Below are 25,531 nucleotides of genomic sequence, written 5' to 3' on the forward strand. Positions count from 1 at the left end.
GGTGAGCTCTTGTCCCAGCTCTCCCAGCCTTGGAGCACAGCGGTGTACTCCTTCCAAGTGCTCTCTTGCAATCACCACGGAGGCAGTTCACTTGAGGTGTGCACCGTGAGCTCCGCATTCTGCAGGGAATACTGGCCACTGCAGTTTTTCTTAGACAGCCAGGAGCCAATCCTCTGCCAGTGAAAGATGTCTGGGCCTCACATTTGTAGTTCAAGCTCTCCCAGCCTAACAGCCCAGCCTCGTTCTCCTCCAGGCGCTTCCCCGCGTCTTGCCATGATCGGGGAAGCGGCTGCGCTCAGGTGCGCATGCGTAAATCACCATTCCCTGGTCACTGTGGTTAATCATTAACAGCCAGTAGCCATCTCGCCCCCATTACATTATGCCTCAGTGCTGTGCGAGGGGGGGGGGGGTATGGGAGGTGGGGTGTGTACATTCAGCAATGCAGCATAGCACCTGCACTGGCCAACATTCCAAAGCAATGTTTTGCTCTGTGCAGCGTGATTGGCACACTCTCATGCCTGACACTTCAAGCCAGTCCTGGTGTTTCCCATTGCATGCTGGGACTTGTAGGACAATACTTATAATGCGAATAATTCAACTAGAAGTCCAATTATGAAAAAGATAAACATGGACTGGCATCAGGAGTAACGCATGGCACAGGGCAACTTGCAGCTACGCACTCCTGTTCCCCTCTCCCTCTAACAGCACTTCCATGTCTCCTGCAATCAAAGGGGCGGGTGCACTCAGGTGAGCATGGTTAATTCCAAATTGTGAGGGCATTCTGGTCACTGTAGTCTATCATCAGCAACCAGGAACCCACTTTCCCCCATTAAATAGTGTTTCAACCTCAGAGTGGGGTTATTCGGTACTGTGGATCTGCTTAGTGGGAGCTGCAATACATGGCAACATTATAATGATGACGAGTTGTTATATATATATCTCCATAGATGCACTTGCACGTAATACAATATGCACTGTTCGACAATCCACAGTGCATTGAGATGAACTGGCCTAACCATTGCAGGGTCCTTCCCGCTCTCTGTGCATCACGCAGGCGGACATGGTCGGAGTTTGGCTGCAGCAACTGCATTTTTTTTGTGCTCTCATTCCTTCATGCGGATTGTTTGTCACACTGTGGAGAATCATTTCTCACACAGTGAGGCAACGAATATTGTATTTGCGCACTGGCGCGAAATCTCGTAATTAAGTCGACACGTTTTATCCCCGCAGAGCCGTGGGGTGTTTGACTACTCCGGTAGCTGCTACTTGCGCGCATCAGCCCACTATTAAGTGGGCCTATTAATGTTTGATTTTTTATATATGTATATTTAAATCCTTAGACAACTATGACATTACAATATGGTGGATTTACCACCATATCGAACCATAGAGTTCGTCTGCAGCAAATTCAGACCAGTTATCACATGACGCGCAGACGGCAGGTAGGAGGGGTCCATCACATGTCCTGCAAGGTAATATAAACACAAGAATACACTAGTTGGGAACAACTACAAGCCTGAGGAAGCTCGTGAGTCGAGCGGAACGCGTGGCGTTTTTCCACCCGGTGGTGTGAGTGCTGCTTCACACCTGGTCTGACCAGTTACTGTTGTTGTATGCTTTTTATGATTATTTTGCACTACTTGTGATTAATAAAGTAATTTTAAACTTAGTAAATGGTCATGAGTGCTTGGGCATTTCTTGGCTGAAGCTGGAGCGTTCGGTTATCTGCTATCCTGTACTTTGACCAAGTATTTTCTTGAATTTTTAGAGTCTAGCCCGCTCTAGCCCAATATCACCAGCTCAATAATGAGGTAGAGCGCAGTCTAGGGGCCAACAACTGTTTTCCCAATATATATATATTTATATATATATATATAGCGCTCACGCCAAACCGCTGTATATAGAACATATTTATATACACCATTGTCAGCCCAACCGAAGCTGTTACTCATTTATCGACCTCGGAAGGATGAAAGGCTGAGTTGATTTCAAACCTGCAGGTCACACATAGATTGCAGCAGCGAACGCTCAACCCTCAGAGCTATCTTACTGGCATTCCAGAGATTCCAGTCCAGCTCTGAATAACTTTGCATTCTGCAATTTGTAGTCATGGGTTTATAAGGGGGAATTCCAGGACTACAAGTCCCAGAATGCAAAGTGAAAATCAGACCTGGACTGGCAGTTCCCAAATGGAACGTTTACAGTTGGCATGTGAGAAATCTATGCCCCTGGTGCAGCCCCACCAGGGTCTGCAATTCCAAAGCAATGTTTTATTCTGCGGCGGGTGAGGAGCAGACCCTAGGTCGCCCCAGCCCTCGTAGCCCAGGAATGCTGCCCCCCCCACCCCTCCAGGGCATTCATGCATCTTGTCATCATCAGGGGAGCAGTTCAATTCAGGAATGCATGGTTAAAAGCAAATTCTGCAAGGAATTCTGGTCCCAGTAGTTTATCATAGGCAGAGAGTAACCTCATTACAGAATGTCTCAACCTTAGTGGAGGAAGGATTCAGCAATGTGGGACTTCTTAGTGAGGTATGGGTCATCCCAACCAGTCTAATGCTCCAAAACAATGATTTATTTTGTGGGGGTTGATGGCTTCACTCTAATTCCCAGCTCTCTTCCCCTAACAGCGCAGGTTGGTGTTCATGCCTCTTCAATCATTAGGGAGCCAGTTCAATTCAGGTGTGTATGTTTCCATCCATTTCATTCTGCTAGGAATTCTGGTTCATGTAGTTGATCAACTCTCCCCCTTTATATGATGCCTCAGCCTCATTGGGGGAGCCGTGGTAGGATTCATCAATATGGAACTTCTTTGTGAAGCATGCCACACCACAATGCAGCCCCACCTGGAGTCCTGCGCCCCAAAGCACTTTTCCCTTCTGTGTGGTGTCAGGGGCATACACTATTCACAGCTCTCTTCGCCTTACCGCCCAGTGATTCTATCCACCAAACACTTCCTTGCCTCTTGCAATTATCAGCAATGCTGGTCAGTTCAGGTGTTCACAGTTAAATCCAAATTCCGCCACTCCACGACCAATTGTGGACTATTTGTGACTCAAAATATATCACCAAAACCCTCCCCGGGCAATACCTATTCATATGCGTGTCTTTACTTTCTGTTTGCAAGTCTTCGGTGCTTCCTTATTTCATTTCACAAACTGCAAATCCCATAATGCACCTTGCAGCAGTTCTCATTCCCTGGCTATTCCAATGCAGGAGTCTTTAAACTACAATCCCCAGAAGCTTTAGAGATCAGTGCTGCTTTCATGTTCCCGGGACCAGAGAGGGAGGAAGCAGATTATCTTCAGGTGTGCTGCTCCGGGTGCTGCTAACGAACCTGCCTCAGCACAGGGCAGGGTAGGGAAGTGTTTAAGCATCCGCCTGCCGGAGCACAGGGCGCTTGCATTGAGCGTGCTCCCATCTTTGATCCTTGGATTTGTGCTGTGTCCTGTTGCTGCTGTTACCAGAAGCGGATCCTGTTCTCCTGTCTGTGATCCCGGGCAGCAGCTCTGCCTGAACTTCCCTGCCTCCTACCTTGCACCCCTGTGCTTCCAGACCTGTTCGCCCATTTGCCGTCCTCTGTTCCTGGTCTTCAGCCCTTTGGTCTCCACAACCATTTCTCTTGTTCCGTGCCCATAGTCCCTGTTACCTGGCTTTAGCTTTCTAGAGAAACTTCTTGAGTGTCCTTGTTATATGCCTGCACTCCTGCCCTTGTTATTCCAGTCCTGTGTTAAGGTTCCTTGTCTTCCTTGTTACTGGTATGCAGTCCTGCCCAGTCCAGAGTTTCCTTGTTCTTTGTCTATAGTTCAGTCTGCTCTTCCTTGATTCCAGTCCTTAGTTTCTAGTCTCTGCAGTTCCAGTCTCCTGTGCCATTGCACTTAGATTCTTTTCTTCTTGCTTTTCCTCTTTCTTCCTGGTCTCCCTCCTGAACCTTGCTCACTTCGACTTCCTATTCTTGCCTGGATATTTCTGTTACTGCTCTTGTCCTCACTTGAGCTTGTGTATTGCCTTTGTTCGGAGTTTGGCAGCTGGGTCTCCCAGCAGGCAATCTGGGCCCTTTACCGTTTTGTCGCGTTTCAGCATTGTACCTTGTCCCATAGTGTTAACAGTGTACTGCTTGCTGCTTCAGGAGGCAGTCGCTGCTCCTGCTGGATCCGTACAGGCATCATTCTTATGAATGCGGTTTCCGCGTCCGTGCCTTAGGGTCCAGGCACAGATACCCACTCCTGCTGCTCCTTTCCATGAGCATTCCGAGTGGGGCCCTGTAACCATAACCAGCTCAGAAGGCCAGCGTTTCACAAGACCCTGTGGGAAACCCTTCCCCCATTCTGTGTACACCCCAAGTGAGAACCTGGCATGTTTGCCTTACTTTCTATTTACTGCCCTTTTTGCCACTCTGTAGTTATTCCCTAACCTTTCTTGTCTGTAGCATTCTTGTCTCTTGTACACTTTTCTCCACTCTGCTTTGTGGACACGTCTCTGCCCGCAAGCCCTTGACACTCATCGTCAGCCAGGAACCAACTTTCCCCCATCACCTGTCATCTCAGCCTCAGTGTGGGGGCCTGGGGAAGTATTCAGCAATGAGGGCCTCATTAGCGAGGTGGAGCTCGCCCGGTACTCCCCTTCAAGAGTCCAAAGCACCAAAGCCATTTCCTTCTGTGGGTGAAGAAGGGGGTTAAATGTCAGTTCCCAGCTCATCGGGGATGCAGTTTAATTCAGGGGTGCATGGTTAAATCAAAAATCTGCCACGGTTTCTGGTCTCTGTAGTTCATCATAAACAGCCATGAAGCCACTCTTCTCTATAACATACTATAGTTCTATAAACATATTTACAGAGAGGTTCCTATAATAGGTTGGTTTACATGGGCAAGTTTATAATGTTATGACAATGCAGGACTTTTGGCACATAGAATGGAGACATACAGGCTAACATACAGGCTGAAGCATGTCTGGGGATGCTTGCGATCTCGTGCAGAAGGGATGTGACCTAGCAGTTCGGGCTGGACTGCCCCTTTGGTGGTGGGACCAAGCCTGATTTGTAAATGTTCTTTCCCCTTCTGTAATGGCACGGCAGGCTGAAGAACGATGGTCTGGAGGGTGGCCAAACTACAACTGTTTATTTATGGAACAATCTTAAGTGTCCTGCATTTCTAGTGCTGCCAACTGAAAGGCACATCTTCTGGGATTTGGCAGTCACAGCTGCTGAAGAAACACTGGTGATGCTTTTTATGAAAATGAATTACCTAATATAAATGTTGGTCAGAGTCATTGATATGTTTCAGGTGAACTCCATATTTGAACTTCGTTCAATTAGGTAGAACATTCAAAGAATCTCGTCATTGAAAATTATCATTAATATCTGATAAGTTACTTATAAACCTATTCCGTGATACGCCTGGGTTTGGGCGTGTAACAAATGCTATGAATAAATAAATAAATAAATAAAGCCTTAACCCCTAAAAATAAAGCACAATTCAATTAACATTACATTTCACAGAACCTTGTACAACAGACAGTAAATTGCAATTGCATTACACAGACAGGTACCAACAAAAGATAAACATTTCGATTTTCAGAACATGACTAGACCATGGTTACACTTAATATGGCCCTCCAGATGTTTTGGACTTCAACTCCCACCATCCCTAGCCATGATAGACAGTGGTGCGTGATCAAGGGAACTGTAGTACTATCAATATCTGGGAGGAGCACATCCGCAACTTTGCACTAGACCCATGTCAGACGGGTGTGGCCAACACAGTCCTGTGTTTATCCTTTGAATTCTGTAGATCTAGTCGTTTTTCTGGTTCCACTCTAAAGGACAGAACTACAAGTCCCAGAATGCAAACACATAATGGGTACGGAGGTCCCGGCATGGGTCTTGTTCAGAGATGATTTCACCGATATCGACTCTGAGCTCTTAAACTTTTAGCCAAGTATGTCTTGTTGAATCAATACTTCTCACTTGAGCTGAAAGTGGCGTGAATTTTTAGCCACGCCTCATTTGGTCTCGCGGCAGCTGCCTACACGCGCCGTGTTCGATCTCGCTCCCCGCTCTTGCTTGCTGCTTTTCATCCGCTATCCTCTTTAGCGATGGCTGAAAACAAATGAAGCATTTCCCTGTTTAATTACTTCTGCAAACCTCCTGTCCTCGCCCACCCGATATTTGCCCACCCGCTTGTCAATGTAATCAATGATGCCAAAAGTGAAAAGCCTTTAAATGATGCAGTGGTCCCGCTGTGCTTCGACGCTGAATCAGTGCGCCGGCCGCGCATGCTCTTCTGGCTGCAACTAGAATGGAAATGATGGCTCTATTTCCCTCTTTAGTATTTGCTAGAGCTGGCGATCCCCTGGCCGGAATTTGCAATTATTTTAAAATGAGTGCCCACTGTGTCTTTCCCATTTCATGCCGAAGAGTTGTCATTTGAAAAGAAACTAGGATGGGCAAAGTCAATCGTTTGAGGATATCGTAGGGCAAGCTCGGCCTCAAATAACCCAATGATGCCATCATGCGCCGGGGGCATAGTTACCGTTCGGTCAAATATTGGCCAGCATGTGCAACAGCTGCCACCACATACTGACCCATTCCAATCTGTAGATGCTTATCCAATCCTACTTTTTTTTGCATTGTGGGATTTGTAGTTCCACTTTTCCCATTATAAAACTCTGAGTAAAAGACCCAAAATGCAACTAAAAAAATAGTTGTAGCTTCGGAAAGAAGCTCAGGGGCTGCAACCAAAAGGGTACCTAGCCCTGATTCCCGACATTAGCCTTGCCCTGGATCTTTTCCAGACCGAGCGACACCCCTGCATACAGGGGGTGCAAAAACAGTTTCACATGCAAACTCTGAAAGGGAATGTTTGCTCTTACATACAGTAGATATAGTAAATTGAATTTGTCACCAAACCTACACAGAAATTCAGTGTCTGGTCCCACCTGTGATTTCCACGTAGTTTGGTGACAATCTGTCCAGCGTTTATTTCAAATTACCCAGAAAAGTAGCAGAAATAAGCACATTTGAATTAGCGATATCTGGGTCAACGGGGACATTCTGCGCACCTCACTGATAAGCCGAATACAGAAACGTGATTGGCTGGAGCCAGGCTGCAAAGTAAGTACCTGGCCACCATCTTGGATTGAGATCTTGCACTGAAGAAACATCTGAAATGGGTGAATATCAGCCCTCAGGGGCATGTCCTGGCACTGGAGAGGGCAAGGGCATTCCCTGGAGGACTGGAAAACGCCCCTTTCAAGAAAGAAAAAAAATTACCACGTTTGGCCACGCAATTCTCACACCTTCACAAACCATTAGACGCAGACCTCGAACCCAGTATCCCTCCTGGCGACCACCCTTTACAGAACCCCCACGCCCCAGGTCCACTAACTGAAAATGGTCTGCAGATAATAAACAATATATTGCAAGGACTTTGTCCCTGTGTTACCAGCTAATGCAGGGGTCTGCACCCTGTGGCTCTGCAGATGTTTTGGACTGTGACTCCCATGATCCCTCACCTTTGATTATGCTGCAAAGGGTTGATGGTAGTTGTAGTCTAAAACATATTGAGAGCCAAACGTTGCAGATCTCCGATATGGACCTGGGACCCCCACTGGTGTGCAATGCTGCATTGATTCCCGAAGCTGGGTTCCTAACCAAAAAATAGCCAAAAAGATACACAAATACCAGGGGCAGCGCTATCTGGGAGGCAAGTGGTGGGATCAGGCACACAATTCGCAAGACAGCAGCTGGCAGTGGTGGGATCAGACACACAATTCGCAAGACAGCAGCTGGCAGTGTTGGGATCAGGCACACAATTTGCAACACATCAGCTAGCAGCGGTGGGATCAGACACACATTTCACAAGACAGCAGCTGGCAGCGGTGGGATCGGACACACAATTCGCAAGAAAGCAGCTGGCAGCGTTGAGATCAGACACAATTCGCAAGACTGCAGCAGACAGCGATGGGATCAGACACACAATTCGCAAGAGAGCAGCTAGAAGCGATGGGATCAGACTCATATTTTGCAAGAAAGGAGCTGGCAGAAGTGGCATCAGATGCAAAATTCACAAGACAGCAGCTGGCAGCGGTGGGATCGGACACACAATTCGCAAGAAAGCAGCTGGCAGCGTTGAGATCAGACAATTCGCAAGACTGCAGCAGACAGCGATGGGATCAGACACACAATTCGCAAGAGAGCAGCTAGAAGCGGTGGGATCAGACTCACATTTTGCAAGAAAGGAGCTGGCAGAAGTGGCATCAGATGCAAAATTCACAAGGCAGCAGCTGGCAGTGGTGGGATGGGACACACAATTCGCAAGACAGCAGCTGGAAGAGGTGGGATCAGACACACAATTCGCAAGACAGCAGCTGGCAGCGTTGAGATCAGACACAATTCGCAAGACTGCAGCAGACAGCGATGGGATCAGACACACAATTCGCAAGAGAGCAGCTAGAAGCGGTGGGATCAGACTCACATTTTGCAAGAAAGGAGCTGGCAGAGGTGGGATCAGATGCAAAAAAATAAGAAGGCAGCAGCTGGCACTGGTGGGATGGGACACACAATTCGCAAGACAGCAGCTGGAAGAGGTGGGATCAGACACACAATTCGCAAGACAGCAGCTGGCAGCGTGGAGATCGGGCACACAATTCTCAAGACAGCAGCTGGCAACGGTTGAATCGGACACACAATTTGCAAGATAGCAGCTGGCAGTGTTGGATCAGGCACACAATTCGCAAGACAGCAGCTGGCAGTGTTGATATCAGACACAATTCGCAATACAGAAGCTGGCAGCGTTGAGATCAGACACAATTTGCAAGACAGCAGATGGCAGCGGTGGGATCAGACACACATTTTGCAAGACAGCAGCTGGCAGCGATGGAATCAGACACACAATTCTCAAGACAGCAGCCGGCAGCGGTGGGATCAGACACACAATTCGCAAGACAGCAGCTGCCAGCGATGGGATCAGACACACAATTCGCAAGACAGCAGCTGCCAGCGATGGGATCGGACACACAATTCGCAAAAGACAGCAACTGCCAGCGGTGGAATCGGACACAGAATTCGCAAGGCACCAGCTGCCAGCGGTGGGATCAGACACACAATTTGCAAGACAGCAGCTGGCAGCGGTGGGATCAGACACACAATTCGCAAGACAGCAGCTGGCAGGTGCGGGGAGCACAATCTTCCCAGGATCATCTCTGCTGCTTGGTTAACCAAGAAAATTGCAGTGTTCCACTGGGTAAGACAAAGCAAGGGCCTCCTCGAATTGGCAAATTACCTAATAAGTTTTGTTAAGTACAGTAATTAACACATTTACTTTCTGTATGCATGCTCCAAATCAGCGTGGACAGGCACTGGCGCGCCATTGTGTGGTTTCATGTAAAATTAAAGAGAATGTATTTTATCCTTGGGGTGGCCCGTGTTTAACCCTTCCTGAATCCTCCCATGTTCTTGCAGAGGCTCGGCGGCACAAAAAAGTGAGTTCCTAGGAAAAATATTGATTCCATGCGCATGGGTGCAGATGGTTGCGTGTCAGAAAGTTCAGATGTTAGACCAGGTTCTTCAGGTCAGCTATTTCGGGATATGTAATAGAATTTTATTTTAAAGGCACTAGACAAAATTCAAGAAAGGGTAAAGCTGGTGACCTTTCAGGGAGCAGAGAACTTCTAAAAAGTAATGGTAAAAGCTGATAGGCCGATGCGCAAGCATTGGGTGGGCACGGATGCGGCAAGGGGTAGACCAACGCAGGGGAAATGACAAAAAGATCCTCTAGGAATGGAAGGGGTGCAGGAGATGGGTGAGGATTTTGGTGAACACACTCTGGGTCACACTTGGTTAGGACAATTGTATTTTAAGGGGGACATTTTCTGATTTTTTATTTTTGCAAGTTTCACTTTTTAATTTATGTTGGAATTCAGTTCCTGAGCATTTGGGAGAGGGAGAGGGAGCGGGAGAGAGAGAGAGAGAGAAGGAGGGAGGGGGAGAGAGAGGGAGGGAGGGAAAGAGAGAGATAGAGAGAGAGAGAGGGAGGGAGGGAAGGAGGGAAAGAGAGAGAGAGAGAGAGAGAGAGAGTAAAGGAGAGAGCGAGAGAGAGGAGAGAGGGAGAGAGAGAGAGAGAGAGAGAGAGAGGGACGGGGAGAGAGAGAGAGAGAGAGAGAGAGAGGGAGAGGGAGAGGGAGCGAGAGAGAGAGAGAGGTGATGTGGTTCATGTGTGTGCGAAAGGAGTGAAGGGGCACTGTGTATGTGTACAGTTCAGTGTTGGTGTTTGAGTGCATCTGCAGTGCACATCGTGGATGGTGTGCATGGGTGTGTATATGTGGGTGTGTGTACAATTCCACTGAAAGATATTTTCAATTGCAATCGCACATCAGCAGTATTCATATGTGGCATTTGGAGAAATTGTATATTGCACCTTCAATAAAATGTCATGGGGCAAACGTCAAGGTCACCCTGCCATCAAAACTCACATTAACATGCAAATGTGTATTTAAATTGGGGTTAAAACATGGCCGGAGAGTACATTTAGCTGGAAGACAAAAAAAAAGGTTAATAAGATTTGTGATCACAGAGGGACCTGCCCTCTGACACCGGATGTGATGTAGGTTTAGGGCTGAGCTGTAGCTTTCACTCATAAACATTAGGTGTGGGCAAAATGTCTGCCGGCAGAGCGAAATAGGCTGAACTCCCCTCCCATTCCACTTTGCTGCCACAGTGATTTCTTTCTGTTCTGACACTTAGGCGAATTTCATTTTCTCTCTCCCAGAATTTACTTTTTCAAGCAGCTTAGTATTTGGCCTGCCACTTATGGAAGTTGGGTGGCCAATGTGTTCTGCAGTAATGACTGCATGGGGCATCTTACCATGATACTGTGTTATTGATGTGTTCTAATTGCATATGAATTCATTTATATGGCTATATGTATGCAATACACAATAAAAATATTTCAAGTGGGAAAAATGCTAAAAATGGCCAATTTCGCTCCATGTGCGAAATTGACAAAGTGAGTAGATGTGGCCCAGAATTTGACAATCTCGCCACCGAGCTCAATTTCAACTGTTTCGCTGAGCCCTCGTCATCCGAACCCGATCTGTGCTGATTAGAGCTGGAAACTGCTCTCATCTGGTGTATTAACGCCTTACAGAAGTTGGCTGTTTAACCCACCACACTCCTTCATCTCGGCCTTTGAGGTTATTGCTTCTAGAGCTCAAATCAGAGCTAAAGGTCCCAGCATGCAAAGCGCTGTAGGCAAAAATGCCACGCCTGGTTATGCCAAAATGCTCCGCGTTGAACACACCAAATCCCTCATATAAAAACCAACCTCACCTTAGTTCCAATGCAGCAGACGGGGATTCACCCCCCCCCTAAACACTGACAATCATATACTCGTTCTTAAGCAGGCCTTCCAGTTATTAGAACTCAGACCATTTCTACACCTTGAAAGAGACTGCAAGCACCCCGTACAGTACGTGCGCTGTGCACGACACATCCACTGCACTGGACCCGAGTTACCACCCCATGGCAGTGCCCCGTGACACATAAATAAATGAGAGGTACGTTTTTATGGAATCTAATTTTCAGGTGTTGTTAGGTAGGGGCAGGTGTCCACATAGGGTAGGAAACTTCAAAACTCTTGAAATTAAGCCTCTGAACCACTAATTTGAGAAGACATTTAATCACTTGACATTAAACAGGGTTGCTAATAATTGGGTGCACCATTAAATGTGGTCACTGTTGACCAAGTGCATTTGTTTAGAGCCCGTGCTCTTTGGAAAAATAAGAAATTCAAGCTCACTAGGGGAGTCAACGCAAAGGTAACTTTTTCCGCTAGTATCCAATACTCAATTAATCATTGTTTGATCAGAGCTTAACTAGGAGTCTCTCAATATTGTCACTGGAGGTAACAAAGAGGATTGATTGACCAAATGGAGTTAGTTGGTCTCTTCGTTCATCGTATGGACTATGTCGGTAAGAATTTTGGGGCTAGAATTAAGTAATCGCTCTCAAGAACATAGTAATTTGGGATAGATGACGAAAACACTCCAATGTCAGAAGGGAATGAAAGTGATCAGGGCTCTAATGGTTTCTATGCGTTTCCAATATTATTTAATCATCATATTGGTGTGATAGCCACACAGTCAAAGTCCATTTGCAGCCAAAACCATTAATCAGTCATGATCTCAAGAGAGTGAGCGGACAGTTATCATTCGTAAACACGGTTTATAGTCATTAAATCGAAAGCAATAATGTCGAATGTCAAAATATAGAAAAAATAATGTAAAAAAAGTCAAATTTCTTTTTTATTACGTTCTTTTTTTTAATGGGGGGTTCTCCCCCAAACCCCCTTTTTTGTATTTTTTTTTACTTTAGCCCTTTTTTTTAATTTACTAAACCCAAAAAATACATATAAATAAAAAAATAAAACATTTGACTTTTTTTTTGGACATTTTTGACATTCGACTTTATTGTTTCGACTTTTTGACTGCACACCCGTAAACACACATAAAAGAATAAGCACTTTAGCAGACTCGTTTACAAATATCAGCACGCCATCATTTCCTCTACTGAGGACTAGAACACGCCTCAGCTAGGATGGGTGCAGTGCCGTATGCATGTGTGCACATTAGGAACTGATGAGAACCATCAGCAGATAACTGAACTCCCTCTGAGAAATTCAGGATTGGAAGAGTCCAAAATAAATTTGCCTCTATGCCTCTAAGACACAGACTATCTTCGCTGGGATCACAACCCCAGCAACATTTGTTTCACAAATGGTCAACCCTCATTCTCTTCTGGGAAATGACAGAAAATTGAGGTGACCAGAGCCTGTGCCCTCTATTGCCTAGATGATTGTAATGACCTCTATGTTGGACTAAACCAAAACCAAGCAAGCCAACTGCAACCTATCCAAAAGAGAGGAGCTAGACTTATATTGGCACTCAACCCTGCGACTGTATCTCACGAGGCCTGAAAACCCTCAAATGCCTCCCTGTTGCTATGAGAATAGCCCACAAAAGAAACTTTATTACTTTCCGAATCCTCCATAACATTGCTGCTAAATTCCCGAACTCTTACATAAACAAATTGGCACCCTCAAAATCCTAGGATCATCACAGGTTAACAACCTAACTACACCCAGGTCTAAAAGACTGAAACAAAGAGGGATATCCCTCACCGTAATAGGTCTGAAATTCTGAGCAACTTCCCAATATACCCTCAGGAGGTTCAAAAGTAATGTGAAAATCTGGCTACATGAATACAAGATCTAACTCTAAATATCTCAGGGTACATTTACCAAATAACCTTTCCTTCCCCCCAGGACTCCTTTACGTGACTCGACTGCATGACTGGAAATCCCACCCCACGGCCACTATGAGCCGTTACCCGATAGCCTCGAATATTCCACCAGAATTTCTGTAACCAATGGTGCCTAAGCAAAGGCACCAAACACACTATGTAATGTGATGAATCCTACGGAGTCCTCACAGAATTCCAGCCTAACGTCTCCTCCCAGGTGGCACGGGGAAGGTAGCCGCTACCTGGTCCGGACCTCGGGGGTGATATTAGCCAGATGGATCACCTGGGAGGAGGAGGCCCCCAAGGGAACAAGACAACTCTGCTAGGAGAGGCACAGTATTTCGCTTCTTCGGAGGGCGAGATTTCCATGGTGCCAGGATATTTAATGGCTTTTTAGAGTGAGGCTTCTCTTCCCAAAACTTCCCACCTTGTTGGTAGTGAAACCTATTGTCATCAATGTGGGAATCCAAACCTTAACACGCTGGCTTCTGATGTATAGGATTCTCCCTTAAATCAGAACCAACCATTGACCCCTCTAAAAACCTTCCCTAGAAATGTTTGCAATAACCAGAGGGAATCAAATAAAGTTAAAAGCTGTTTAAATGATGCAAAAAGAAACCAAAACATCCCACAATGCTTTAAGTACTGGGACGAGGAAGAGGGACTTGGAGGCAGAGAACTGCAGTATGCAGTCTAGTGGTTCTAATGACCCACACCTGAGCAGGACTTTTGAATATTTAAAGCCCCTTTAGGTGCAGGCCATTTGAACAAGAAGGTGGAGGTATCTTCGAAGCAGATGTCAGTCCTAAGAGGGTCTTCAAGATAAATAACCTGAAGTGCACAGGTCGCACAGCCGAAAGCAGTGTTTTGACAGGCTTTTCCCCTGGAGCGAGGCGCTCACCTTATTTCGTGCCATGTCCTGGTGTCTGGTAAGCTCTGGTGTGCACGAGAAGCGAGAAAATATTTTTTCCCAATCGGCGCGGGTCGCGGGAAAACAGCCAAAGCAGTCAGCTGTGCAGAAGCATCTGAAGAAGCCGAACTGGCAATTGCAGCGGATCGAGCGGGTGGGTATAAAGAAGCCGGTGTGCTTACCTTTGTTAGGTAATCCCAGAATGCTCCATAATCGACCGCTAGCTGCTAATAATTATGTTGAATTCTGAACTAATGTAAGAGAGTCTTATTGGCGTGATAAGAACTTTGATAGAGGACAAGAAAAGAAATGTTACAATTATTACCAAAGTCAAGAGTATTGCCAAGACAAAGAGATGACAATTTTGAAGCAATATAAGAACCTGCATTGCCAAAGTAAAAAGGGGGCAAAACTACAAAAAGCATATAAACCACTTTGGCAAAATCACAAGATGACACTATTGCAGAACGATTGTTACCATTATTTCCAGAGTGAAGAAGAGGCAATAGTTAACAAAGATATTAACAAGCATTGCATATGCCAAAGAGGGGCAAGTCTGGTAAATAGACATTGTCAGCAGTTACTTGATGTGAAAGTGGGAAGTTAAGAGTGGCAGGAGAGAATCCCACTTTGTAGGAAGCCTCAAGGAGGAGAGGAGCATAACTCGCATTACATGTGGCAAATAAAACAATAGAACAAACAGCACCAATGTTCATCACTTCTTCCCAGAAAAAGTTCTGAATTTCAATATTGTTCAAAGTCAAAGACTTTTCTAAATGTTTTTAAGAAAGTCTCACCATGGAGTACTTGTAGTATTGTTATGAGTTTCATTGTCCTGGCAGGCGAATATACCAGTAAATGGATTGTTAGTGATAGTACTGATAGGTTAGTGGACCAGGAAGAAATCATTGTAGTACTACATTGTGGTTGGAGGTTGTGGAGAAGAGAGTGGAAAGGCCACACACATTTTTGATGAATTGTGGTGAAATCATCCTGACAAAACAGTGTTGTTGCTACAGAAGAATGATAGGAGTGTTTGTTTTTCAAGAAGGAGAAGCCGTATTCAACTATTAGCTACAAGTGTCGAGATGAAGACTTTTTCGTTTAGTGGAATCTTTGTCAAATGCCAAGTGAAAGACAACCCATCATTTCATGCCAGTATTTATAGCCACTGAATTTCTAAGAAAGCTCTTCTTAAATGGCATATCTGATTGTATGAAAAAGACCCCCATGCAGAATGTATCGTTGATGCGTCTAGAGGGACTGTCTCTTAAGCTATACATTTCCGTACAAGAATTATGGAAAAGCATTTGGCTCATGTTAAAAACTGTACGTAGGTCTAACAATCAATGAATTATGGGTGACGACAGTAGACTGACGTAAACGTTTATTCATTTAAAGATCAACCTGTGAAATGTTTTCATTATCTTGTTGAAATGTAATGTTTATCCCATTTATTGTATTATAGTCATCTCTGTACTTGAGATTCGTCACATAAACCAAACATACTTAATAAATAGATAACCCACGCATGCAGTGGGAGGGATATGACTATCCAAGACCAGGTCTGGGGTCTTACAGAAAAAGCCCCCCATCAATGCATGAGACAATCTGTAGAAACCAAACTGGTGTGCATAGATTTCGGCAGGCGGTAAAGCTCAAGTCAAATGACTCATTGCATGGTGCAGACTTGTCTGCATATGTCCTTATTTTCATCCATGGGCCAGGATGTGCTTTGAAGACTCAGACACAGTCAACTGATTGGATGAATACCAACGAGCCAATCGAAAGCACTGCCCTTGAACTCTGTTCAGCCATTCAAAGATTGACATTATAATGTAGTCCCAACAACGCCTGCCCTTTTTCCTTTAATGTAAGTTTTGAGGACGAATATGCTCATCCTAAAAGCATAGACAGGCATAATAGTCCGGCAATTAAAGAGTTAAGACAAGTTGCTTTAAGCAACTCGCTGGCCTTTCAGATACTGTTGACTGCTTTTTTCCCAGACTTTCCAACAATGATCCTCAGTGTCTATCCCAGTAGACAATGGAGAGCTTTGGGAAAAGAGTGGAGAAGTAATGGGACATATGCATGTCATTTCAGCCTAAAATTGAATCCAAATTGTGGATGCTTGCAAGGAAGAGAAAAGTTGCAACTTTTAGATTAAATACGGTTATAATCTGCAAAACAAAGGAAACAAAGGAAAACCCGTAAAAGTTAGTGCGTTTTGCTTTGTATGTATTCGTGATTCACACATGCCAGTGTAGGCAGGGGTTGTAAGCATGAAGGTAGCCAACTAAGGGACTCGTGTTTCTGTTTGTATAGGGAATTACATGAAGAAATAACTCTTTGCAGCCTACCTAGTTTACAAAATTGTGAATTACAAGAGGTAAGCCTTAGGAATAGACCCCAAGTTTAATTAATGGTCATTCTTTGATACTATTTTGAAATGAAAAGCAGCCAGTAATTAGAGCTGTTTGCTGTGTGGTTTGTGATGCAGGTAGCAACGTTATCACCAGTGTAATACACCATTCATAGATTTATGAGAAGCTGACATAGAATTTAAACTGTAGGATAGTGGCCAAACTATATTCTCTCCCACTATTTGAGTGGTGCACGAAGATAACAGCGAAGAAGATAAAATCCCCTGAAGAAGTTCCTCATATTCATAAGATCGTATAAGGAATGAAACATGTTGCGCTATAATTTACATTCCTGTCTGTAAGGGGTGTGGTACTATCACCATTTGATTGGCAGGGGTTGTCTTGAATAAGGAATAACACTAACCACAACCTATTTACAGTTACTATATCTACTGCTGTTTTCATCTGTGTTTATGAACTGTTTTAATGTTGATATAATCATGAATTATGTAATGTTTTAGCAAGCACTAGTCACTTTTGGGTTGCACTTTATACTTGTGAAGTACAGAAAAGCACGTTTTTTAAGGTCATATATCTGTTTTGTAATAATAAAATTGAATATCTTTTTTGTATTTTGAGTGAGGTAATGGAATTCTTTCTCGTCCTCCATTATTGCCATATACTGCATCACAAACAGCTGTCAACACATGAATGGACAGGGTCTGTTTAGTATGTGTTGCATGTCGATGGACCAGGATTGACCTTGTTGGATGTAGCCCTAGTCTCCCTTGTTGGCATAGAGGAAAATAACACATCAACAATGTGTGTCCCTGCTCCGGCTTCAATAGAACATCTACCATGTATAAATTGTTAGTTTACCCCCTAGTCAAAGCAACACTGTGGCAGCCAACACATGACGAATTAATATGAGCTTCGATGTCTTAATGCCGAACTGTTTCATACGACGTAAAACAAAAAATCACATGTAAACATTTGAAGTGCTGGAGTTCTAGGGGTCCCGGTGAAAAGTATGAGAAAGAAACATGTTCCCGACGGTTGCCGAGACTAGATCCTTAGGATGCCCACCTAGATTAGGATGTATATCAATACCCTAAGAAGATAATCAATTTATTTTACTACCATTTATTAATCCCACAAGTCCTCCCTTTCACACCCAAAACAGTTGGTAAAAGTCAAGGGGGTAAATGCAGGCAGTAGACACAGTTAAGGGGGATTTAAAAAAGGGTCTCCATTGGGAGCGTTTACCAACCTAGGATTCCAGTTCCGGCAATAACACAGAGATCTACCGCGGATCCATCGCCACAATTGATTAACTGAACGGTTTGCTTGTGGCAATTTCATCGCAATGGCATATTAGATATCGGAATAGCTGGGGGTAGACAGGGTGAGACAAGTGGTTGGCCGGGGGGGTAATGGAGTATCGAGGACACCATATATTTAAGAAAAAAACATTGATATGGTGTAGTTGAATTGTCCCCGACCAAGCAGCCCATCGCAAAATTTGTGGCAATGAAACAACACAGAATCTATCACATGGTACGCTCATATAAATATTTTTGGCAATCGAAGGGTTAATATGAGGATGAGAAGAATTGTAAGCGCTCGATATAATGCGCCGCCACCTGGATGGAAAATCTCTGCTTTTGGGGGGAGTCCGGCTATAATAGACCGTGCTTGCGGAGAGGGCGCCTGCAGAAGGATGGTGGTAGCGACCAAGCACAAGCTCTCGAGAGGAACTGAAATGCCAGCATCCTCCCTGCAACCCTGGCAGAGGCAGGGAGGGCACCTGCCAGCGCTGCTCCAAGACAAAAAGAAAGAAGAAAGGGAATATAAATAAACAGGCTGGGAAGAAATGGAATCCGTGTCCACTAATTACAACCAGGTGTCCAAGAAAACGCGACTATCTGCCGCAGCAACGCGTGGCGTGCTTTCCGCATCCTTGTGTTGTAAAAAAACAAGCAGTGAAAGAAGGAGTACAACAACAAAAGGATATCTCTGATCTTGCAAAGCAACCCCTTTCAGAGAGGAAACTTGTTTTATGATAAGAAAATAGTAAGGAAAAAGGCCATGAGCGAGTCCCTATGGAAAGGGGGGAGGGGCGCCAGTGAAGAGGAGGACCGAGACATCGCCCTCATTGCCCCTAGCCCGCTCTCAGCCCGTGGACAGACAAGCGAGAGATGAACATTGCTCGTGATACCCTCCTTCCCTTCATTGATGATGTACCGCAGGTGTGAGCGACGCTATCCACCATTCAGACCATATCCTGGCGACGTCACAGAAGAGACGAGTCTGCATTCTATAGAGCAAGTCGTCAGCCGATGACGTCCCAATGGACATTATGACATGGATGCGTTAGACATGAAGCACATATGAATTCCTGCACAAAGCTATGCAGACGTTTTAGTTTATTGCCGATAGACACAAAACAAATACCTATGACTCACATAGACTGACGCACATGCTTCTTGCTAAGCAGAAAACCGCACAATGCATATGAACAGCTTGCTGAAGCTAAATGCAACCAATAGGGACAGCCATGCAAATAAAGATGGATGGCATAGGTACATTCAAGTGAATGGGAGAGGCTTCGAGAATTCGAGACACAGAGAAAGCTGATAGACAGATTCAGCTGAAGGTCACAGAGCAGGCTTCCAGCGCAGTTACTGAAAGCCAATGACACGGGATGGAACCTTCCCAGATAAGCACAGACAATAGGGTCCCCGCAAGACACCAAAGCAGAAAATCCTCATAATTGCACACAGAAGAGAGCCATTTTGTGGTCCTTATACACGTGACCTGAACATGGTGGACATTGCCTATTCATTCGAGCTAGGTAGAGATTGCTGTTCCCTCCGGACTGAATACAGGATGATGCAAATGTAGCACAGGTTCTAGACAAATGTTCGGTCTCATGGCACAGGAGATCGGGGAAGGTAACTTATTGGGAACATGCAGTATCTTCAGAATCGTTCCCACCACCTTCAGTGTTGCACTTTGCCTGGTACCCGTGCAACGCTGAGAAGACCTGGGGGGTCATTCCGAGTTTGGAGGCAGCCATTGTATAGCACCATGGCTGCCTCCAAAGTCGGGTCCGGGTCTGGGTAGTCGGAATGGGGACTTACCAGCCATTCCGACCTTGGAGGACCCGGTAAGTCCCCATTCTGAATACCATTCCCCATTCCCATTTGATCCCCATAGGGCTCAATGGGAATGGGGAAGGAGCTAATAACGGGCCTGCAAATAACGGGCCCGTTATTAACCCCATGGCCCCTTAACAGCTCCCGCTAAGGGCGGCTGGTAAAACAAGCCGGCCTTAGTGGGACCCGCTAAGGGACCTCGGAATACAGAGGTAAGGGGTTACCGACACCGGCATCCTTACTGGTGCTGATAACCCCTTACCTCCAACCTCATAATGACCCCCCTTGTCTGTCCAATCCCTATTCACCTTCTCCGATGAGTGTATACAAAGTTGTACTGGCCAACCTCCTTTAACTAACCTGCAACTTTGTATTTGATACTTTTGGAGGTAGTCTCAGGAGGAGGCACCAGATATAGTTACCCAATGGGTGCACAAACACCTATAGAAAAGGTTATGTAGCTCAGCTTACTATCTCGTTACATGTTAGGCTTTTTGGGCTGTAACTGCATTTTGTGACGTCATTAGTGAACAAAACCAGCTGACAACCGCCTAAACACAGAGTGAGCGTGGAGAACGTTACTTTGATCAGGTTGCGATCCCTGTCATTTGAACGTGTAATAAAGACATTCGAACGCTGCTCTAAGTCTGGGCATTCCGTCCATGGTGCAGGGGATTTCCAGGGCCTAGTTCCTTTTGCCTGTACATCGGGGGGCTGCTAATAGTCCCCTCCCCACTTTTACATCAGCACACTGACACACAAGCAACAAGAAAGTGAGAGGGGGAGAGTCAGGGGCGTCGCTAGGGGGGGCTAGAGGGGCTATAGCCCCGGATCCTTTGCTTGTAGCCCCGGATGAAGATCACGGGGCTACAAACAAAGGCTAGCCCCGGGTCGAACATCCGCCCATTTTTCCTGCCGCCTGGCAGTGCTGGAAAGGTGGCACTGTGCACAGTAGACGGCGATGCAGCATGCAGGCAGCAGGCCCAGGAGGCAGCGCAGCAACGTTCGTTCGTGATTTGAATTTAAAAAAGATACGATTCGAACATAACTCTGTCTGGCTACCTGCCTCCTGGCCCTGGGTTGCTGCCTCAGTGCCTCATGATGACCGCCTGCGCTTGCGCAGGCAGCAGGAAGCCGAGCCACCGCCCAGGCACATGCCCTGTGTCTTTCCCTGCATGCGCAGATCAAGCCAGCAGGTCACGGACACGCCCAACCCCATGCCGGCAGACTCTAAACGCGAGCTGCCACGAGCAAGGAGTCAGACGACGCCAATCGCTCGCCACCTGCACCATCTACTTTGTGCTGACGTGACCCCTGGCCCCAGCCTAGCCGTGTCACCGCGCCCCCCGACCACTGTGAAGCTGCGGCCAGTGCCGGCCCGCCGACTCCAGGACCGAGCCCATTTGGTGGCAGCATACGACCGGCATGGCGTCATCACGTCAGCTAACTGCTATAACTTAGGTAGGTGTGCGTGTGTTTGTCGTGTGTGTCGCGGTATTCACACAGTGTGAAATTTGAATACCAACACTATCAGCACAGCACAATATGAATGAGGGACCGCTGGTCCGGTCCACTGCATGTTGTTGATGCCTCATGTCCCCCACCACCAGCACGCTGACCGGAAACATGGCCTGGGCCCTGGGCTGGGGGATGGGACGGGAGGGAGACAGACAGGAACGTTTCAGCCTCCATCTCAGGAACTGGGAATGAATGCGCAAGGCGGAATTGGGCGGGAGCAAGACTGAGCGCAGAGCTCCGTTCTGCTTCTGTTCTCAAGGCCCAAGTTGAGGAAGCTCTGTCCCAGGCTGCATGAGTTTCCCCAATTCAGCTTTGCACATGTTCTCAGACTCATCTGAGCCATAATTTACTCAAAAGCCCAAACTAATGCAACATAACTGTCCCCGCCGCTCAGAGAGGGTGTGGCGGGTGCCGGGGCGGATGAGTCAATTGTGTCGATTTCCAGCCCTGGATGTGATTCCGTCCCCATTTGCCTCCCATTGCACCATCCAGACCAGTCCCCATCACTGCCGGATCGAGTACACGGCGCCCCCTGACCCCCATCACTGCCGGATCGAGTACACAGCGCCCTCCCCCCACCTCTCTGACATCACTGCCAGATCGAGGACACAGAGCCAACCCAGCCCCCCCTCCTACCCACCCAGGGCCTCCATCATGCGTGGGGACCCCGAGAGGCACTGCTGCTACAGTAGGGGGTCCGTGCTGTAAATCGCTGCACGCCTGCCTCGAGCTCGGGTAGCGCTACACCACGGGTGAGAGGAGGAACCAGAGAGAAGAGGAGATGGCATTCGGCGCTGCAGGCGCCATCTGCGCCTCCCTGGTGCCTCTTGAGGGCTGGCTGAGCTCACTCAGGTACTCTCGGCAACCTGCAAACGGAGTCCTACTGGGGCAGTGGGGCTTAAAAGTGCATCGGACAGTGACACCAATGAAAATGTGTCCCAGTCCCACAATTGCAAATGGCCGTTCATTCCTTTTGTGACAGACTGTGAGTTAAGAATAATGTATAATTGCAAGTTTGCACCCATGGTCAGCAGCGCGCGGTGCGCACTGTGATGCTTTTAAGCACTAATGCCCACAATTAGGGGTCACTCAGAGAAGAGGAGATGGCATTCGGCGCTGCAGGCGGCATCCGCGCCTCCCTGGTGCATCTTGAGGGCTCACTCAGGTACTCTCGGCAACCCGCAAACGGAGTCCTACTGGGGCAGTGGGGCTTAAAAGTGCATCGGACATCAATGAAAATTGTGTCCCACAATTGCAAATGGCAATTCATTCCTTTTGTTACAGACTGTGAGTTAAGAATAATGTATAATTGCACCCATGGTCAGCAGCGCGCGGTGCGCACTGTGATGCTTTTAAGGACTAATGTCCACAATTAGGGGTCAGCTTGGAGCGCAGAGCTGTGCACTCTGCCAGCCCCCGCCAGGAATCAATGTGTGTTCATTTTGCAGCTGTTCAGATTTGCTTCCCCAGAACTTCGAGGATTCATCCGGGTTCTCAGATCTCAACATAAGGCTGTAGATCATTATGTTGTGTCCTGTCATTATCTGGCACCTCCTACTTCTCTGTTTGAACTGTAAAGAGGTGTTTGAGGTTTCTGGCATGTGTGATGCACACATCTCTCTGGATGTTTGCGAGACATCTTGTTTTGGTTTCATTGGTCTTTGGAACTTGCTTCCGAGTGTGTGTGATTTCATGCCATTTGCCCGAAGCTTTAGTTTTGAGGGTAAGCGTGTTATACATTGTGCACAGTTTGAAATGTTGATGTATTCGGTCCTTGTTTGCTGTCCTGGCCTTTGGGTTCAGTCTGGCATCTGAAGGCTTATGAATCTGCTGGTCAAAGTGACACTGCCATGCCCCAGGGCCTTGCTCAGCAGGTACATATACTTAGCAGCCTTTCCAGGATGTTTGCCATAATTATCCTTTTCTTTCTATTTAAGTATTAGAGGCCGAACCTTCCCAAGATGTCAGGTGTGACTTGCTGAGTGTAATATGGTCCTGGTCCATTCCTTTGTATCATAGCGACTTCAACTATGAATGGCAACAAGTTATTTTGAATCACTAAAACTGAATGTGTTTCATGGCTCATTAGACAGTTTGACGTCACTTGGGAATGTGACAGTCTTTGTGGTTTATATTTGCATTTCTCTTAAGAACTCCCCCGAGCCGACCTGTGGTGAAAGCTTCTGGGATGTTGGGAAATAAGGTGTGTCTCCTGAGCCACATGACATTAGTGTGTTTAAATACGTGAGGTGGTGAGCAGAGGGGCAGCCCAACCTTGCCGGCACGGTTGGGTTTTTTGTGTAGGTGATTGGTGTGTCAGTGCTGGGAGAGGTGGGTAACCCTCTGTTAGGTGTACGGGGGCAGCCTTGCAGCTGCCACTGCTTGGCTCTCTGCATCAGTGCCTCAGTGACGCACCAGGAGGGGCAGTCCTAGTGTCACTCTGAGCTGAGTTGTAGACCCGCTTCCGTGGCAATATGATGTGCCTGTAGCACTGTGTGGAGTGCCACTACATGCAAATGCAAATGGAATGAAACCACAAATGTACTTGTTTAAAAATGTATGTTGGAAAAGAAAATGCTTTCCATTTGTTAGTTATGTTCTGTTATACTGGGTATTTGTATCCCACCTGCTTGCTGCAGCTTATTAGTGGTACAGTATTCAGCAGCCATTTAGATCACTAAGAAACATATGTACTATGCTGGTTATTTTGGAAAAATCATGCCTAAATGTGTGTGATTTTGACAGCATTTAAAAAAAAATTCTCTAGTGGGGGGTGGGGTGGTGGGCCCGGCCCGCCTCTGTACCACCCTGGTCAAGTTGAGGCTTGCTCGCTGCGCTCGCTCACTACACCATTACATTTGTTATGTCCCACCACTTCGTAAGCCCACTAGCTAGCACATGTCAGTCCAACAACAGCAGTAAGTGCCTGTATGGTTAATGAAGAAAACGTGTATCTCTCCAGTTGCTGCTTAAATACAATTTCTTAATCCATGCCAAGTCTTTGGCTGTCCTGTCCAAAGGCTTTTCTTTGTCTTATATAACCTCATAAAGTATTACATGGCACTACTGGATGAATGTTCAGGTTTTGGAGTGGCAAATCTTCAATGAGCATGAGCACTTTGAGCAGTATAGTTTGCAATATTAACGCTTGAAATCGCAACGAGACGCGTACTTTCAGAACATGTAGTTAGTTATGTGAAGTCCAGACTTGCAATGGGCTCTAGCCCCGGATCTTTTACAAACCTAGCAACGCCCCTGGGGAGAGTTAAACCTTCCCTGCATTTCCCTGCCCTATAACACAAACCACCTGATTTGCGAAAGCATATTCCCCACTTTAAGGCCTCTAATTTCTGTTCTGCAGAATATGCAGGTCTTTGAATCGAGTGTGACTCTAAACGTGACTTGTTTGCAGAGGTAGCGTTAGCGTGAAAACATGGGCATGGACTTCATGCTCCCTCCCTTAGCGTAGAAGTAATCGGCTACCACTATCCCCGGTCAATCTACACCTAGTTGCATTATGCCTAAATTTACCCAAAAATCAGGGTTTTGAGCACTTGCGTGAGCAAATTGCACAAATGTTCACTTGCACATGTACGAATTGAAATGTGTGCAAATGTAAGAATTTGTGAATCAAAACAAAAAAGGGTCTATTCGGATTGGTCCATGTAGAAGCATAGCCAATAATCAGAAGGTGACCTAAGCTACCCCAATAGTGTAAATGTGAACATCTCATGCCCCTCGAGAAGCCCTCTGACCACACAGTCCAACTCTTGCAGGTAAGATGGCTCAGCAGGTTAAACACTTCCTGTGATCTGTGTTTGATCTGCAGGACGCAGGTTCGAATCCTGCCAAGTCCATCTCAGCCTTTCATCCTTCCGGTTAGTAAATAAGTACCAATTCTGATTGGGTAATAATAGTAATGTCTGTATTTATGTCCTATGTAAAGCGCTTTAGATTAATGCGCTATATAAAAACAAACCATTATTATTCTCTTGAAGAGATATCACAACAAAAATCCATTCATGTTTTAAGATCTTCCAACTAATGCTGGAGCAAACTTGTTTTTTTCCCCAATCGCTGTCAAATTCACAAGGACAATCATGAGTGTGGCAACGCGTGCCAATTTTCATAGCCCAGTTATGGAAACGTAAGGGTGGCGATTTGCAAAATAGTATTTGGTGAGCATTTGTGTGAAATTCACAGCTGCGCTGCTGGTTGTGCAGGCACATGCAGGTGTGTGTATTGTCCACATTTGAGCATTGGCGCAAAGGTGAACATGGTCGTGG

The 25,531-nt window shown here is 46.2% G+C and overlaps 1 protein-coding gene across 2 annotated transcripts in view; it reads right to left on the reverse strand.

The window, feature by feature from the left end:
• Positions 1-25,531, reverse strand: part of GRM8 (glutamate metabotropic receptor 8) — a 1,803,300-nt gene that overhangs the window by 1,737,453 nt on the left and 40,316 nt on the right. The gene's annotated exons all lie outside the window — the stretch shown is intronic.

This window comes from Ambystoma mexicanum, chromosome 12, assembly GCF_040938575.1.
Source record: "Ambystoma mexicanum isolate Mex_15411 chromosome 12, UKY_AmexF1_1, whole genome shotgun sequence".
NCBI lineage: Eukaryota > Metazoa > Chordata > Amphibia > Caudata > Ambystomatidae > Ambystoma > Ambystoma mexicanum.